This window comes from Martes martes, assembly GCF_963455335.1.
Source record: "Martes martes genome assembly, chromosome: 6".
Lineage (NCBI taxonomy): Eukaryota > Metazoa > Chordata > Mammalia > Carnivora > Mustelidae > Martes > Martes martes.
The window spans coordinates 147,807,364-147,824,016 of NC_137893.1; the positions used below are offsets into that span (position 1 = coordinate 147,807,364).

The 16,653-nt window shown below is 49.8% G+C and overlaps 1 long non-coding RNA gene across 1 annotated transcript; it reads left to right on the plus strand.

Annotated features, from left to right (window-relative positions):
- The first annotated feature begins 10,204 nt into the window (after positions 1 to 10,204).
- LOC308344063 lies at positions 10,205 to 12,473 on the plus strand. The gene is made up of 2 exons (XR_013966949.1): positions 10,205 to 10,792; positions 11,428 to 12,473. It is a non-coding gene; the product is annotated as an uncharacterized lncRNA (long non-coding RNA).
- Positions 12,474 to 16,653: the final 4,180 nt, after the last annotated feature.

Genomic DNA, 16,653 nt, shown 5'->3' on the forward strand with positions numbered 1-16,653 from the left:
TCTGTCTTCCTATTTAGGAACATGAGATGTCCTTTCTGGGTCCTCTTTAATTTCTTTCAGGCACATTTGATAGATTTCAGTGAACAAGTCCTTTACCTCCTTGGCTGAATTCGTTCCCGGGTATTTTATGCTATTGTAATTGGGATTGCTTTCTTGGTTTTCTTTGTGGATTGCTGTTCCTTGCTGGTAGATAGAAACAGAACTGATTTTTGTGATTGTCTTGTATGTGCAACTTTGCTGGGTTCATTTGTTAGCTCCTATGGGTTCTTTGGGATCATATCCTCTGTGAATAAACAGTATTATTATTTCCTTTCCAACTCAGGTGTCTTGGATTGATTTTTCTTGTCTCATTGCTCTGGTTGGAACATTCAGTAGTGGTGAGAAAGGCATCCTGTCTCATTCCTGATCTTAGTGAGAAAGCTTTTCTATTCCTTCAACATTGAGGATGATGTTCACTGTAGGTTTTTCATAAATGCCCTTTATCATGCTGAGGAAGGCCATGCTGCTTTAAATGGTGAGTCACAGTCTCTCTCTCTTTTTTAAGATTTTATTTATTTATTTGACAGACAGAGATCACAAGTAGGCAGAGAGGCAGGCAGAGAGAGGGGGGAAGCAGGCTCCCCGCTGAGCAGAGAGCCCAATGCGGGGCTGGATCCCAGGACCCTGAGATCACGACCTGAGCTGGAGGCAGAGGCTTAACCCACTGAGCCACCCAGGTGCCCGCACAGTCTTTTTTTATCTCATATTCCATGAAAGGGGAATATCCTTAATAAAATGGAATGAAATGGAGTTAAAATAGGAATACTGTGTTATTTCAACAAATTCTACACCAAATTTATTAAAAAACTGAAGGATCCCAGAGGATCGCTGAGTTCTCTCCTGAAGAGTCCTGGCCGAATGATTCAGAGAGAAAACAAGTTCGGGTCCTTGTCCGGGACTGTCTTAGGAGCCTTCTGCTGCTGGAGCACACTTCCCTCATTTAACTACTTGTCCATGGAGGTATCAGGTACTTGGGTCGCCTGACCTCTGCACCTACTTCCTATGCTGAATGTTCTTCCCCTTTTAAAAATGTATCTTCATTTTTAGTGAAGCGGGTGCTAGCCACAATTCAGCTGAATTTTAACTTGACTTTTAAAATCCTAGACATGCTTTACCCTGGGGAATATTGGCTTCACAATGATATGAACTCAGTTGTTAGGATTACATTTACCATTCCAAGGAGAGCTTAGTCAGACCCGCATTTCCTGCTTGATTTAATTTTTTAATTTTTTGTTTTTTAAAAATATGGAATGCTTCGTGACTTTGCATGACATCTTTTTGTGGGGCCCAAGCTAACCTCTGTTCACTTTAACTCTGGTGTATGTGTGCCCAAGCCAGCACTATTCTGTATTATCTTACTCACATGTTAAAAGCCAAAGGAGTCAGGTGCTGACCTTGTATTACCCTCCGAACTGTTTCATTCGTGCACAACCATGTAGCCTCGCCCGCGCCCGTAGGATTCACTTACAAGCAAGCTGCTCTGTGTAAGACCCAAGGGAAGAAGAACTGATCGGGGAATTAAACGCTGGGGATAGGGAAGTGATGACACCCAGAGAGACTTGCTGCTGTTTCTTTCACAATCCATGGGTTGTCCTAAAGTGCTGTCCACCTAAATTCTTATTCTGCTAAGAAGTCTGTGCTTCTAAAGGATGAAGAGAGGCACCTGGCTGGTCGGTTGGAAGAGTGTGTTACTCTTGATCTCGGGGTCGTGGGTTCAAGCCTCAAGTTGGGTGTAGAAATTACTAAAAAAAAAAAAAAAAAGAAAGAAAGAAAGAAACTTTAAAAAAAGAGAGTGAGGAAGTGTCTTCCCTCCATTGAGGGAAGACTGAGAGGCTGTCGGCAGGGGACACTGATTCTTAACTGCGAACACCAAAAACACATGATAATGTATTCACACACCTGTAGGGAAAGGAGAAAAAGGCAGACTGTGCAATGAGTTCTCACAAAATTACATTTATTTAGTTTAAGGATTTTTATTCTTTGGACATGTGCTTTTCAGTTTTGATATTTAAAATGCTTTTCCTTTTGTTTTGACACTTTATTTTTTTTTAAAGATTTTATTTATTTATTTGACACACAGAGAGAGAGAGATCACAAGCAGGCAGAGAGGCAGGCAGAGAGGGGAAGCAGGCTCCCTGCCGAGCAGAGAGCCCCACTCGGGGCTCAATCCCAGGACCATGAGATCATGATCTGAGCCAAAAGCAGAGGCTTAACCCACTGAGCCACCAAGGCGCCCCTTGTTTTGACACTTTAGAAATTAATGATTAATAATAATAATAAAAGTTGTAGTTTCAGACCAGATGGCTTTATATTTATCTAAATGTATCAAATCCAAATTTGAACTAACTGGTTGCAAAAGAGTCTCCGAGTAGGAAGAACAGAAGGCATTCAAAACAAAGTTCATTGGCAGAGAAGGGGAGGCCAGGCCTTCTGCCTTTGTGGAGCTTCTCACCATAAAAGCTGATTTCAAGGACTGTCCGATATTTGGCTTTCCAATAGCCACACAGAGTAAATAATATAAAATATTATATGTAACTGCATTTCACTACTTACACAGCCCTGAGTCTGCAAGTAGACTGAGATTTCCTGTGGGAAGGTAAATTTTATTTGTAGTTTGTACTGAATGAAATTGTAATGAAGCTCGAAGCGTCCGATTTCAAATAAGCAGGTTAGAATAAACTTCCAGTGACCAGAGTAAGTGTCTAAGGGGACAACATCCTCCCAGGGTGCTGCCTTGGTGCAGACAAGCAGAGGGCAAGGAGGGCAGGAGCTGAGAGGAAGCCCCCCCCCCCCCCGACCGCTGTTCTGACTTCCGTGCGATTCCAGAAGGCACAAGACGCAAGACATAGAGAAGGAGACAGAATGCGAGATAGCGAGCGAGACATAAACCTCAGGACTCCAGAGTCAGATCTGAAGGTGAATGAAAGACACAATTTCTTCCTCCAGGAGATGAACCTAGACAGGAAGTGAGCCAAAGAGACAAGTAAACTTAGACAGTAACAGCCATCGGGTGGTTTGGGGGCCACACAGAGGAGGGTGTGGAAGAGGCTTGAGGACCAGGGGAATGTGTGCTTGTGAGACAGACAGAGACTTAAAGCCTCCTTGGCTCTTTGCAACCACTGAATATAATTCCATAATCTTGAAGCACCGATAGGCTTAGCCTTTGGCCTACGTACATTAGCCACCACAGCATCAGACCCTTTAATTCCCTTATCACACTACATGGCATTAACATAAAGGAAAAGCAACACTTTGGATAAAGAAGAGCACGGTTCAGTCTTAACTTGCAGCTTGAACCTAATTGAATTAACAAACCTTTGTTTAACCCCCTGGGTTGAAAATACTCCCTACGCTTTACTTGAATGTTTTCCAAAAGGAATATTACTAGCAGTTTGGATGGAAAAATTCTTTCTTTGTACTCCATTGCAATATACTCTCCTCTATACAACTGTCTGTATGACATATGAGAATATGCGCTGTTTACTAAGCCATGTTTAGAATTTCTGGACCCCACCCACAAAATATAAGTAACACATCCCATTCATTGCAACAACCAAAGAGTATCCCCAAATATGTTTCCAAATGTAGATCAGAAGGTAGCAATGCTCTGGCTTGAGGACCAGGGAATATTAGCACAGAGTTCCTTTATTGCTGGAATACACCAAGTATTTTATTGTGATTTGCTCTATAGTTTCCTTTTAATTCAAAGTTGATTCCTTTTTGGAAGGGAGAGTCATATTCCTTAGCTGTTTTGTTGTTGTTGTTGTTGTTGTTTTTAAGATTGTATTTATTTGACAGAGAGACAGAGAGGGAACACAAGCAGGGGGAGTGGGAGAGGGAGAAGCAGGCTTCCTGCCAAGCAGGGAGCCCAATGTGGGGCTGGGTCCTAGGATGGATGTCCTGGGATCCAGGACCCTGGGATCATGACCTGATCCTAAGGCAGACGCTTATCACCCGAGCCCCCCAGGCGCCCCTCCTTAGCTTCTTGTGTATTTGTTTCCACAGTAGCAAGTAAAGAAAGGCCATTTCACAAGCAAGTGGAGAGCACACAGACTGCATCTCCTAGACAGGGGAAACCTTGAGAAAATGAACTGCTTCATAGTTTTAGATAGAATGGGACACTTGTATCAACAAGTACATGATACTTAATAAATGTGTTACCTTTTTTTTTTTTTTTCTTTTAAGAGCATAACTTAAAAAACGGTCCCCCTTGGTCGGGGTTTCGGTCCTCCCAGCCCAGTTTTGCAAGATTCTGAAACTGTGGGATGCAATAATGTTCTTCTAGACGTGAGTCCCATAGCAGTCAGGTAAATGAGTAGGGGAAGGCCTTCCACAATAAAGCAAGCCTTTCTCGGTATTTAAGGACACATACTGGAGAGAGGCGGACCGAACCCCGCTGGGGGTGTGAACTTCAGGCGTCCCCCGGGACGGACTTGCAGAGGCGCTGACGGCCAGGGCCGGCGCAGGGCCACGCGGCGTCCCCACGGCCTCTCCCTCCCTCGCTTTCCTGCTCCCAGCGAACTCGCGGCCCTTCGCTGGGGCTCCCACGCGGCTAGCTGCTCGCCTCCGGCCGGGTGCTGACCCGGTGAGGCACTTACCAACCGTCTCCACGCCTCCCTCCGCCCCAGCTCCCGTCCTCACGTCCCGTGGACACGGACTGGGCCCTCGGGGTTTCCGAAGCGCGGCGACGCCCAGCAGGGCCCGGGCCGGCCGCCCTGGACACGCACGCGAGGCCTGCGGGGCGATTCAGAAAAGCCTCCCCTGGGGCTCCTGCCCCCGCGCAACCGCGGCGCGGACGGGAGAGAACCCCGGGGGCTCCGCGGGGCAGGTCAGGGGGGCGTTTTCTCCAGAGCTTAGGGGGGAGGGGTCTCGGGGCGGCGGCAGGGGCGGCGCGGGGCGAGCACCTGCGCCCCGCGGCGAGCACGTGCGCCCCGCGGGGTCGTGCTCCTCCCGGGGCCGCACGTCCCCCACCGCGTCCCGCCCCCACCCCGGGTGACCGTCTCTGCTCTCGGAGCCGGAGCCCGTGAGAGTTCAGGCCGGTCCGCCCGGTGCAGCCTGGTTTGTCCGGCGCGGCCAGACGGGGCTCCCGCCGCCCCCTCCCCCGTCCCTGCGGGACGCGCTGCCCCAGGGGCGCAGCCTTCTGGTCGGTTCTGGCGGGGACAGCCAGCGAGCGCGGGGCTCCGCGGCCGGGCTGGGGACCCGAGGCGGCCCCCGCTCTCCCGCCAACGTCCTGATGTCACAACCCATCGGGATGCGCGCGCGAACCAGCGGTGCTCGGTCGTTCCTGGTGACTCCAGGCTCCGACCACGGGGACAGGGAGGTCTCGAGTTCGAGCCTCTTCCTGTGAACGTTCCCGAGCCCGCACCGCGCGCGAACCCGCGGGAGCTCCGGCGGCCAGCCTGGAGGAGGGGGCGTGCGCGGGGCGCGGGGAGGCCGCGTCCCGAGACGAGGGGCACGCGGAGGGGCCCAACCAGGCCCCCTCGGTCGCCCCCGTGCAGGTTCGCCGCCCCCCTCCCCGCAGGCGCGCCGCCCCCGCCGGCCGCCCCCCCGCAGGCTCCCCGCCCCCGCCGGCCGCAGCCGCAGGGCTGAGCTGGGCTCCCACCGAGGCCTGGGCCACGCCCGCCGCAGGAGCGGAAGTAAAGTTCGGCTCCCACGGACCTTAAAGAGGCGCGTCCTAGAGCAGCCGGCGGGGGAACGGAAGTCGCTCTGGAGGGCTCTCTAGGACGCGGGCGGTCTTGTGCTCTCAGTGGTGTCCCGGTCTCGGTTCACTGTGCTCAGAGGGCTTCCAGGCCATCCAGCGGCGACCACTGTACCGTCCCTCCAGAGTTCAGTTTGCTTCTCCCACCAGCACCGTCCACAGCACCTGCGGACCTCTTTCTCTGTGCTGGGAAGAGGTGTGCACGGTGCACACATGATCTCATTTGATCCTGGAAATAAGGCATGAGGTTAAACGGTCTGATAGTCAAAGAACTTTCAACTGGGAGGTGGCCTTTTGCCACAGATCTGCACAATTTTACTTAGCAGCAGTGCTTTCCCCCCACGCCTATGATAGCAGAATTCTGCAGTTTGACGCCTTTGAAAAGCCATCATCTGATTGTCTAATTCATGTTCCACAACCTCTCTAGACTCACTTGGGCTCTAAAACATGAGCAAATATTAATTGCTTCCCCTAACTTTAAGTAGATGAAGCAACAGATGAGACTCCTAGAAAAGGCTTTTGTAGAATTTTTAAACTTGTAAGAGAGTACAAAAGAATTTTCCCTCTGCCCTTCCCTCTGAACTTGTAAGTTTTTGGCTGGGGTCCCAGTAACAAAAGAGATGAATGAGGGAAAAACACATACAAGGTTATTAACATGTATATCTCACGTACACATGGGAAAAATGAGTGGCTCTCAGAGATGGTTGAGAATTCAGGCTTGAATACCATTTTCAGATAAGAGGAAACAAAGAGGGTATAGGGGAGGTCAGTTACAAGAGCTGACCAGGAAAAGTATAAACGGGAGTAAGGTCTGTTAGTACCTTCCTGGTCCTTGTGATTTGGGGTCATCCTCTTCTCATAGAGAGGGTAACACCTTTACAAAAGGGTAACTTGTACTCTGTTTTCAGAGCTCCTGTGTCTGCTGCTTCTCAAAATAATCCTTCTGCCAAAAAAGCATATTTTGCTGCCCTTCAAACCCTTGCCTTATTCTGCTCCCTTTCCTTATTATAATCTCTTGATTTGTCACCAGATTTTGAAAGGAAGGAATAACAATCTTACACCTTTTCCCTTCCTAACATGTAAGGACATCTTCCAACTTCCTTGAGCTGTCCGGATCAAACTCCCCTCTCTAATAGGTTTCTCCAGGTCAAGACTACATATATACTTTACTTCTAATTTCACTCTTTAATTCTTTCAGTTGATAAAGGCTTTAGACATAGATGACCTCACCCAGCCCCAGAATAAAGACTGAGCTCCTCAGTATTATAAAGTCAAGATTACAAAACCAAGAGTTGTAGGGATACCTGGCTGGCTCAGTGAGTAGAGCATGAGACTCTTGATCTTGGGGTTTTCAGTTTGAGCCCCATGTTGGGTGTAGAGATTACTTAAAAAAAAAAAAAAAAAAAAACCACACACACACACACACACACACACACAAATGATATTCGTTGGCTAGAGAATTATTGCCAGTTGGAGGGTGCTTGTCAGGATGTGGTAAGATAAATGCCTATTTTCCACTTTTTAATAAACTCAGCTCTGAGACCCAATTCCATATGAGTGTACTAGTGAATTAAGGACAGTGATTCAGTTTTGAAGGTTGTGATCACATCCACCTCCACTGTGAGGAAAAATTTTCAGGAAAAAACTTGTCAGGAAAATTTTTCGAAGAGTTTGAAGTGGACGGTACAAAGTTTCTAAGGCATCTTGAGTGGGACGACTATCTTAGCATGGCTGCTGTAGCAAACGCCCAAAACCTGTGGCTTAACTAACAGAAGTTTGTATCTTGGAGTGCCAGAAGGTGTAAAGTCCCAGATCAGGGGGGTCCCTGAGGTCAGGTTCTCCTGAGGGCCCTTTTCTGTGTTTCAAAGGCTATCTCCTTGCTAGTTCTCACATAACTGAAAAGCACAGTAAGGAAGCAGGATCTCTCAGGATTCTTGACAATGACCCTAATCCCATTTAGGAGGGCTCTACCTTCCTCACATCTTAATCCTAATTACCTTCCACAGATCCCATCTCCTAATACCATGACTTTAGCGGCAGGGTTTCAACATACGAATTTTGGAGGGACCCATTCAGTTCGTAACAGTGATTTTCACTGATTTTGAGCTATCTCAGAACTCTGAATTGTAGGAAACTGGTAACAGTGCAAATGATTTTCATCCACAGAAATGCAAGGGAAATTGTGTCCAGTGGAATGCAAATGATCATCGCGCCCTGGAAATTGACAGTTTAAAAAAACCTATTTGTAAATTTACTTCAGCATTCCAGATTGTCTATAAATATGTAGCACTTCAATTTTTTTCTTTTTTTAACATTTTTTTCTTTAAATTCAATTAATTAGCATATAGTGTATTACTGGTTTCAGAGGCAGAGGCCTGTGATTCATCATGAATTTTCTTCTGAGCCAGCTGTAACATCTTACTGGTTGTTACATTATTTGACACATACTCATTTTCACTTATATGAGAATCATAAATTTGTAATTGTTTTTAACACAATCTTTGGAAACTAAGAGTATACACCAATGGCAGAAAAAAATGCCAACCTGTGGCTGGCAAATGTAGACTGAAGAACACGGTTTGGATCTGAAACGAAAACGGGCTGTCTTTACTCCTTCTTCCCGTGTCTATACCTGGAACCCAGTAGACACACTCGTCCAGCAGCTCTGTGAAGGCACATGTATTCTATTAAACCACCAAAACAAAGAGCTAAAGAGACCACCAGACCACAGCTGAATATTACTGCCACCCAAAAATGTGACTCCAAGAGGGAAAAACTATTACTCTCACTCAGATTTTTCTTCCTATGGGGAGGACAAAGAAGAGGGTGAAGACAGTTAAGTATCTTCCCAATAATTCCAAGAGGCATTTATGAGTGAAACAGAAAGGGGAAAGTTCCTCTTAACAAGGTTTTTTTTTTTTGTTTTTTTTTTTTTTTAAGATTTTATTCATTGATTCGACAGAGATCACAAGTAGGCAGAGAGGCAGGCGAAAGCAATCTCCCCGCCAAGCAGAGAGCCCGATGCGGGGTCGATTCTGAAGGCAGAGGCTTAACCCACTGAGCCACCCAGGCGCCCCCCCCTCCTTAAGAAGTTTTGTCAAAATTCTGTAATGGTATTTTTTGGTATTTGTTTTAAAACTAAAATTAGGGTGCCTGGGTGGCTTGGCTGGTTAAGCGACTGCCCTCAGCTCAGGTCATGATCCTGGAGTCCTGTGATCAGGCCCGCTTGGCAGGGGGTCTACTCCCCCCCCCTGACTCTCCCTCTTCTCACCGTGTCTCTCTCGAGGAAGTACGTAAATCATCCTCTTTCTGCCTCGGCCTCCCTCCGTTTCGGGGAGGGCAGACGGTGTTCGGGCTTCAGGAGCGCAGTCCCGGGTCTCTGCAAGTCAGGCCGTTGGTAGGAAAGGCCCGCGCTTGGAACTCACGAGGACATCTGCGAACGGGGGGCCCGGCCTTGCAGGACCGCGATCCCTACAAGTCCGCGGCCCGTCCCTCCCGTAGGCCGCCGAGCCCCTGAGGAGGTCGCACGTGCGCATGGCGGGGGTTGCGGGCCTCTGCGTCGCCCTCGGCGTGCCCGCTGCCCCTCGTCACCGACGGCGAGCAGCGCTCCGGCACCCGAACGTCAGCGCTGGAGCCCGCCTGGGCCGGACACGGGTCCCCGAGCCGAGCAAGCGCGGGGCTGCGCTCCGGAGGCAGAGCCGAGGTCCTCCGACTGTCACACAAGCACCAGGGCGGGATTCACTCGATTCTAATCACTTCACGCCGCCCCGTTGGGTGGCGTCCCCGCCGCAGCCCCGGGCGGCCGCCCCCGGCGCACACGCGCCCTCCCGGACTCCCGCCGCGCGCGCAGCGGCCCCCCCTCGCGCACTCGGAGGCAAGGGCGCCGCCGGGGCGGGAGCAGGGGCGCCGCGCGAGGGCTGCGGCCCGCGGTCGGTCCGGAGAAGGTGCCCCGGGGGCAGCCGGGCGCCCCGCGAGAAGACGGCCGGGCAGGAACGCGACCAGCTGGGGCGGAGCGGGCGGCAGCCGCCCTGTCCCGGGTCGGTCAGGAGGGACCGCGCGGGCCGAGCGCACGAACCCGGCCGCGACCGCGAGGAGGGGCGTCGGGGCGCAACGAGCGCGTCTGCGGGCGGCTCCGCGGCTGCCGCAAACGCCGACCAGCTCGGCGGACCGGAAAGGCCTTTCCGCGCCCTACGGCGGCGGGAAACTGCCGCAGGGGGCGCCGCGCGGGGACGCTGTCGGGGTGGGGCCGAGCCCGCGCGCGAGACCCGCCGTCACGCCGCCCCTCCCGCGCGCCGCAAGCCGGCGCCGGCCCCAAGTCTCGCGCTATCCAGACATCTCGCGATGCCATCCTCCGGGAGTCGCGGCTCTCCTGTAAGGCGGTGCCAGGTCGCTCGGCTTTCAGAACGTATCGCGATATTTTCGCTTCCGCTAGTTTCGGTGTTTTTAGAGCCCCTGTAAGAAAAGTTTAAGCCAATTTTTAATAACGTAGGTCGGTAAGACCTTTATCCCCGCTGCTCCGATCCGTCTCGTTGTGTAGGAAATTAGGAGGAGGAGAAAAATGATGTGTCAGAAGTGGGATTCGAACCCACGCCTCCATTCGGAGACCAGAATCCCCAGCGCGGGGAAGCGGAGCTTGAGTCTGGCGCCTTAGACCACTCGGCCATCCTGACACCCTGCGGAAAGCGGCAGATTTTCCGCTAAAGTAGCTGTGGGGCAGTGACGCGTCTGTGACGTGCGCCCGCGCGCTGGCGGGAGCGCTGACGCCACGGGCGCGGCCGCCGCAGGACGGGACTCGCGGGAGGACGCAGCCTCCGCGGGCCGGACAGCGGCGGGCGCGCCCGGGGGACCGAGCACCGGCTGCCCCGGGCCCCCGCTCGGCTCCAGCCTCTCGCCCTCAGCCGCGTCCCGGCGCGAGCGGCCTTCGTCTGCCGAGAGGGGAACGACGACGCCGCGGACGGAAGACCCCAGTGCCGGGGCGCGGCCCGTCTCCGCACGGGGGCCCCGCACGCGGCTGGGCGTCTGCGGGGCTCCGACCGCCCGGGCCCGCCTGTGCAGGTGCGGGGGCAGGTCAAGGGGCAGCGGCAGGGACGGGGGAGCGGCGGGGGCAGGTGCGGGGGCGGGGGAGCGGCACAGGCCCGACTCCGGGTCCTCGGGCCGCTCTCGGGCGCTGGGATCCGAGCCCTGCGGCCCGGGTCAGGCGCGGGACCGCCGCGGCCCGACGCGGGCTTTCCCCGCTTTGCCGGCTGCGCGCGGAGTCCTCCGGGCTCGGGACCGCAAGCCGCGAGCCTCGACGGGAACCCGTCCTCCGGCCGGACGCGAGCGCGGGGGCTCGGGAACGCCGCGGGGGAAGCCGCGCGGCTGCGGGGCCGGGGCGGGGCTGCGGGGCTGCGGGGCCGGGGCGCGGCTGCGGGGCCGGGGCGGGGCGGGGCGGCGGGGCTGCGGGGCCGGGGCGCGGCTGCGGGGCCGGGGCGGGGCGGGGCGGCGGGGCTGCGGGGCCGGGGCGCGGCTGCGGGGCCGGGGCGCGGCTGCGGGGCCGGGGCGCGGCTGCGGGGTCGACCCCTCGCCTCGGCCGCTCTGCTGGGGGTCAAGCTCAGAGCGTAGAGACGGATTTGAGGATTTTAAGTGCATTTTGTCGCAGTGGGTTATTTTCTGTATTCCCGCAAAAACGTTTTTCTTTGTGTTGGGCAAAGGTCGGGTCTCGTCTCTTGCTGAGAGGAGAAGCCGTGCGAGCCCCGGTAGCCGGACGTCGGACGGCCAGACCCCTTGGGCTCACGCCGGTGTCGGACGGGGGAGGAGCAAGTGGCTCTGGACCGCGCGGCGCCCCGTACCCGTCCCTGTGCACACCTAAGGCCACGTGGGAATCAGGCCTGGAGAGCTGGAATCTGTATCAACAAAAATACCTACGAAATGCGAAGCTGCTGTTGCGCGCAACCTTCTTGCCGTCGGTCTAGCATTTCTGTGGCGTTTTCTCTCATACTGTATTGTGAATAAAATTTTTCTCTAGAAATTAAACAATTTAGAAACTCACCTATGAAACATTTCATGATTTTCAGCCTTAATGCTTTATGGCTGATTTTGTTACTTGATGGACTAATTTGGACAACTGAATTCGCATTTTAGCAATCTGTGTAAAAAACTAAAAGCCCCGTTAAGTATTTTATAATTTTAGGCTGTTTATGCCATGCTTGGGATGTTATTTGAAAGAAGAAAAATACACTTCACATATTTCTGCACCTTCATCTTTACTTCGAAATAAACCTGTGGATGATTTAGTGAGGGGTGAGCGGACATAGATCTTCTACGTGCCTACCGAGGATATACTGGTGGCTAAAGTGAGTTGATAATGTTATGCAAAGGGTAATTGTCACCAGCTCATTTCTTTATGGTCCATAATGAAAGAAACATCTTGTAGACTGTTAATTCTGTAAACAGATGCACGTTCAAAAGCTCTGTGATGGTTTTGTAATCTTACTCTAACATATTTTAGCTATTTTATTTGTTTCCCTCTAAGGGAATACATTTAATATGGTGTAGAAAATGCTTAATGACATTTTCATATAAGGTTACATAACTTTTCCTACATAAACATAAAATTTGGTGTAGAAAATTCTTTAAACCAAACATTTTGATCTAGGACTTCAGTTTAATATGTTCCTTGAATCTATTTTTATGTAGCCCTTAAAAACATCCGAAAATCCATTGCTAATATAGCAATAAAATACTTTGGGTACTGACAGCCTCTTTGGAGCGTGTCTATATAAAATTGCAAACTTGAATTCATATTCTGTTCTGTGATATGTTGTACTTAAATCAAAATGCTTTTGCACCATTTTTTTAAACAAGTTTTTCTTTTGATGTTGGTACCAGATTTACCATACATGACTGCTGCTTTTGGAGTTAAACATTTTGTTAGTGAAGATACAACCAGAACACTACATTATGGGATAAAATTTTCATAATAGGTGGCATAGGTAAATATTTTTAGGCTTCATTTAGAATTTATCATCAAGCCATGCCATTTTTTTCTGGAAAGGAAAAAAAAAGCATGTGTTTTTCATTGTTAGGTTTTATTTTTCTGTAGGAAAGAGGAAATTTTTTGGTCTATGTTGTAAGCCTTGTTCGTACTTCAATTTTAAGGTTGTCTTATGTGTATTCTAGTAAATAGATGACTTTCAGAATCGAGCCTCCTACGAGTTTGATTTGCTCATTTTCCTTAAAATAAATATTGTGTTTCAAAAAAAAAAAAAAAAAGAAAATGGTAGTGAGGAAGACAGGAAACAATGGTTTCCTAATTTCCCTCCCTCGAAGATGTGAGATTTGCTGTACTTTCTTTCATAAGCGATAGTTCTATGGGAAGGAAGTTACCCCAGAAGTGATTCTAGAGGCGGCAATTGTAACCTCTTAAAAATGTGTCATTGCTCCTGTTCTGGTTGCAAGCTACTACTGCAGAGACCCCGTATCAAACCGGCACTTTGGACACCGGATTACTTCTAATTTCTCTCTTGTCAGCAACACTCAAAAGAACATTCTTGTGTAGATAAATATTTGCAAATGTGTCTAGTTATTTCCTTACATTTCTAGAAGTAGACTCCTTAGATTAAAGTTTATCCAGTGTTAAAAGCTTTTGATACATACTGTCCAACTGCCTACCAGAAAATCTGAAGCGATCTAGATAGGGCAAACCTGACCAACAAAGGATACTATGATTAAGCAGCAGAACATTTTAATGGGTGAAAGGTGGCAAGTCATTGTTCCAGAGCTTTATTAGTGAGGTTCGGCATTCATGTTTGCAGTTCGTTGCTTATCCAATTCTTATCGAGGTGTTCATCTTTCCTTATTCATTTGCAAGACTCATTAGATGAAGGATAAACCCTTGTGATAGGTTCTATTTACCAAGAACCCAGGCAGAAATTCCTTTTACTATATTTTATCTTTTAATCTCATTGTCCCTTGTTTACTCAATTTTCATCTCATAGAAACTATAAGCTATAAAATTAACAAAGTTCCCTTAACAATCTTTAAAAACCAAGGTGTAGGTCACATTTGTTTCTCGTTATCATGCTATACATTTACTTGTATTCCTGGTCACTTTTGTCCCATCCTTATTTCTCTTTCTTCTTTTATGGCATGTCAAACTCCTGCTCCTTTCTGGAATAAGGTGAGGTATAACTAAATATGTAAATATTTTATTATTGACTAACATTATTTACTGTGCAATAGGACCTGCCCGTCCTACGGTTTTATGAAAACATCTTCCACAAGAGGGACTTTGAAGGACCTGAAAATTTGAAAGGGTAGAGGGAACTAAAAAAAACAAGCTGACAGTGGTCTATACCTATTTTTTAAAAAAAATAATTTAATTCCCAACCTCTAAATCAATGTTTTGTGTGAAACTCATAAACACATCTGATTCTTTGATTATCATGTCCAAGATTGGCTTTAGAGTAACAGGGATAGAGCAGTGGGTGCCTGGGTGGCTCAGTGGGTTAAAGCCGCTGCCTTCCGCTCAGGTCATGATCCTGGGGTCCTGGAATCAAGTCCCACATCGGGCTCTCTGCTCAGTGGGGAGCCTGCTTCACGACCACCCCCCACCGGCCCAGCCGGCCTCTCTGCCTACTTGTGATCTCTGTCAAATAAATAAATAAAATCTTAAAAAACAGGGATAGGGCAGAAATTCAAACTGGCCATAAATTGACTGTTGAAGCTAGGGGATGCTACAGGGAGTTTCCAAATCGTTCCCTCATTTTGTGTGTGCTTAAAGGTTTCCATAGTGAAGGGTTCAATACGGGGGGCGGGGGGGGGGGAATCATTCATAATCTCATCCTCTCATCAAAAGCATCTGTTAATACTTTGGCATATTTCTTTACAGTTTTAAAAAAAATGTAGGTTGAGAAATGTGAAATCTCTACATGAAAATATCTCTGTTACATTCTTGTGCATCACAAGTCCCAAACTAGATTTAGCAACTGTATCCCACACTATTATCCAGACACATCCTGTGCCTTCTGAATGAGGCATCAGGGAAGAGTGTACCTCGAAAAGTGACCTTCAAATGCCCTGGTTTCATTCAAACTTCAAGGATGAAATTAAGCCCACAAATAAGACAAATCTGAGGTATTTGTGCTTTCTCTCCAATAGGGAAAAAGGAACTGCGGCGGCCAATACTGTCATGGTCAGTTACGGTGTGGAGTTTGAAATCCGAGCTGCCCGAGTCACACGCTAGCAAGGCCAGTGCCCGTGATCTACTCCGGCCTGGCTGGGCTTCCTCCCTGTTCCTGAGACCTGGCGCAGGGGACTTCCTGCGTTAGGGGAGGTGCATGGGTCCCGTGCTTTAGTCACATGATCAAGGACAACTTCTACCGCAGGCCTGAACTCACGAGCACCCGGCCCCTTAAGCTCGGAGTGAGGCCGAGAGACTGCGGCCTCCTCAGACCAGGGCCATCTGTGCCACAAGTTGCACTTGCCCACAAATCAGCTTCTGTTGACACTGCATTTTCATTGTTTTTTCTCCTCTTAACTGACTTCATGAACTTTTCCAGGAACAGAAGCCATGTTCTCATCTCCTCCTGGGTAGTCAAGTTCTGCTGGGGTCCCCAACACTGGGTAATTGTGTCATTTGAATCAAAGAATCATTGTCACCCACCATTAGTGCACGAAGAGAGAACCTTTGAAGTTTTTTGATTTTGCTGAGAGGTGTGTGATTTCCATCTACCCCCTTCGACTGGGACTGCAGACAATGGGAGGCATGGACAAATGGCTCATTTACTGTCGGGACAGCGATTAGCTTTCCATCTCCCACACAGCACCGGTGTTAGGCACTTATCCCAAGTGTTTCTCATCTTCTCCACTGCACATCCTCGGGGGGCAGGACCCACGTTGTTTCCTCTTGTTCTCTGCCCCGGCCTCTTCCATGGCGAGACGCTCTTCTCAGCCTGCCAGGCCAGTATCAGACAGCTGGAGACAGACAGTAATAAATATCCCGGGGCAGCAAGGTCTAACCAGCGAGTGGTCGGAGTCCTGCTGCGTCATCCACAACTTCTGGCGTTCTGAGGAAAAGACAGGAGCCAAAAGGATGGTACTGGGCCCCGCGTTTGCCTTGAGGGCCCAAATCCTGATTCAACGAATTCAGATGTTGCCTACCTTTTCGCAGATGCATAAATTTAGAATCATTTACAAGTTCATGCAACCTCATCCAAAATGGCAGGGTTGCTTTTTTTTTAATTAAAATTTAAAATAATGTTTAAATACCTAGGAACCCACGAGAACCAGAAGCTAACCAGTAACATACCAACCTCTCCCTCACCTCTTTGCCATCCTCCCAAACACTCCACTGGTAACCAGTCCTTTACTCATATTATAAAAAGGGTATCATGGAGCACCTGGGTGGCTCAGTGGGTTAAGCCTCTGCCTTTCCTCGGGTCATGATTTCAGGGTTGTGGGATCAAGTCCCGCATCGGCCTCTCTCCTCAGTGGGGAGCCTGCTTCCCTCACTCTCTGCCTACTTGTCATCTCTGTCAAATAAATAAATAAAATCTTTAAAAAAAAAAAAAGGGGTGTCATGAGGTATGTGGTCTCTTTTTTTTTTTTTTTAAAGATTTTATTTATTTATTTGACAGAGAGAGATCACAAGTAGGCAGAGAGGCAGGCAGAGAGAGAGGAGGAAACAGGCTCCCTGTCGAGCAGAGAGCCCGATGCGGGGCTCGATCCCAAGACCCTGGGATCATGACCTGAGCCGAAGGCAGAGGCCCAACCCACTGAGCCACCCAGGTGCCCCGGTATGTGGGCTCTTGACAGCCCCTGACAACTCCCCCAGCATGGCTGGGAACACTCACTCCTGAAAGCACATCCATATCGAGCTGGGAGTCTTGTTGAACCCGACACTCATCGCTGCTCTAGCTGCTGCGGCTGTTAGAAAA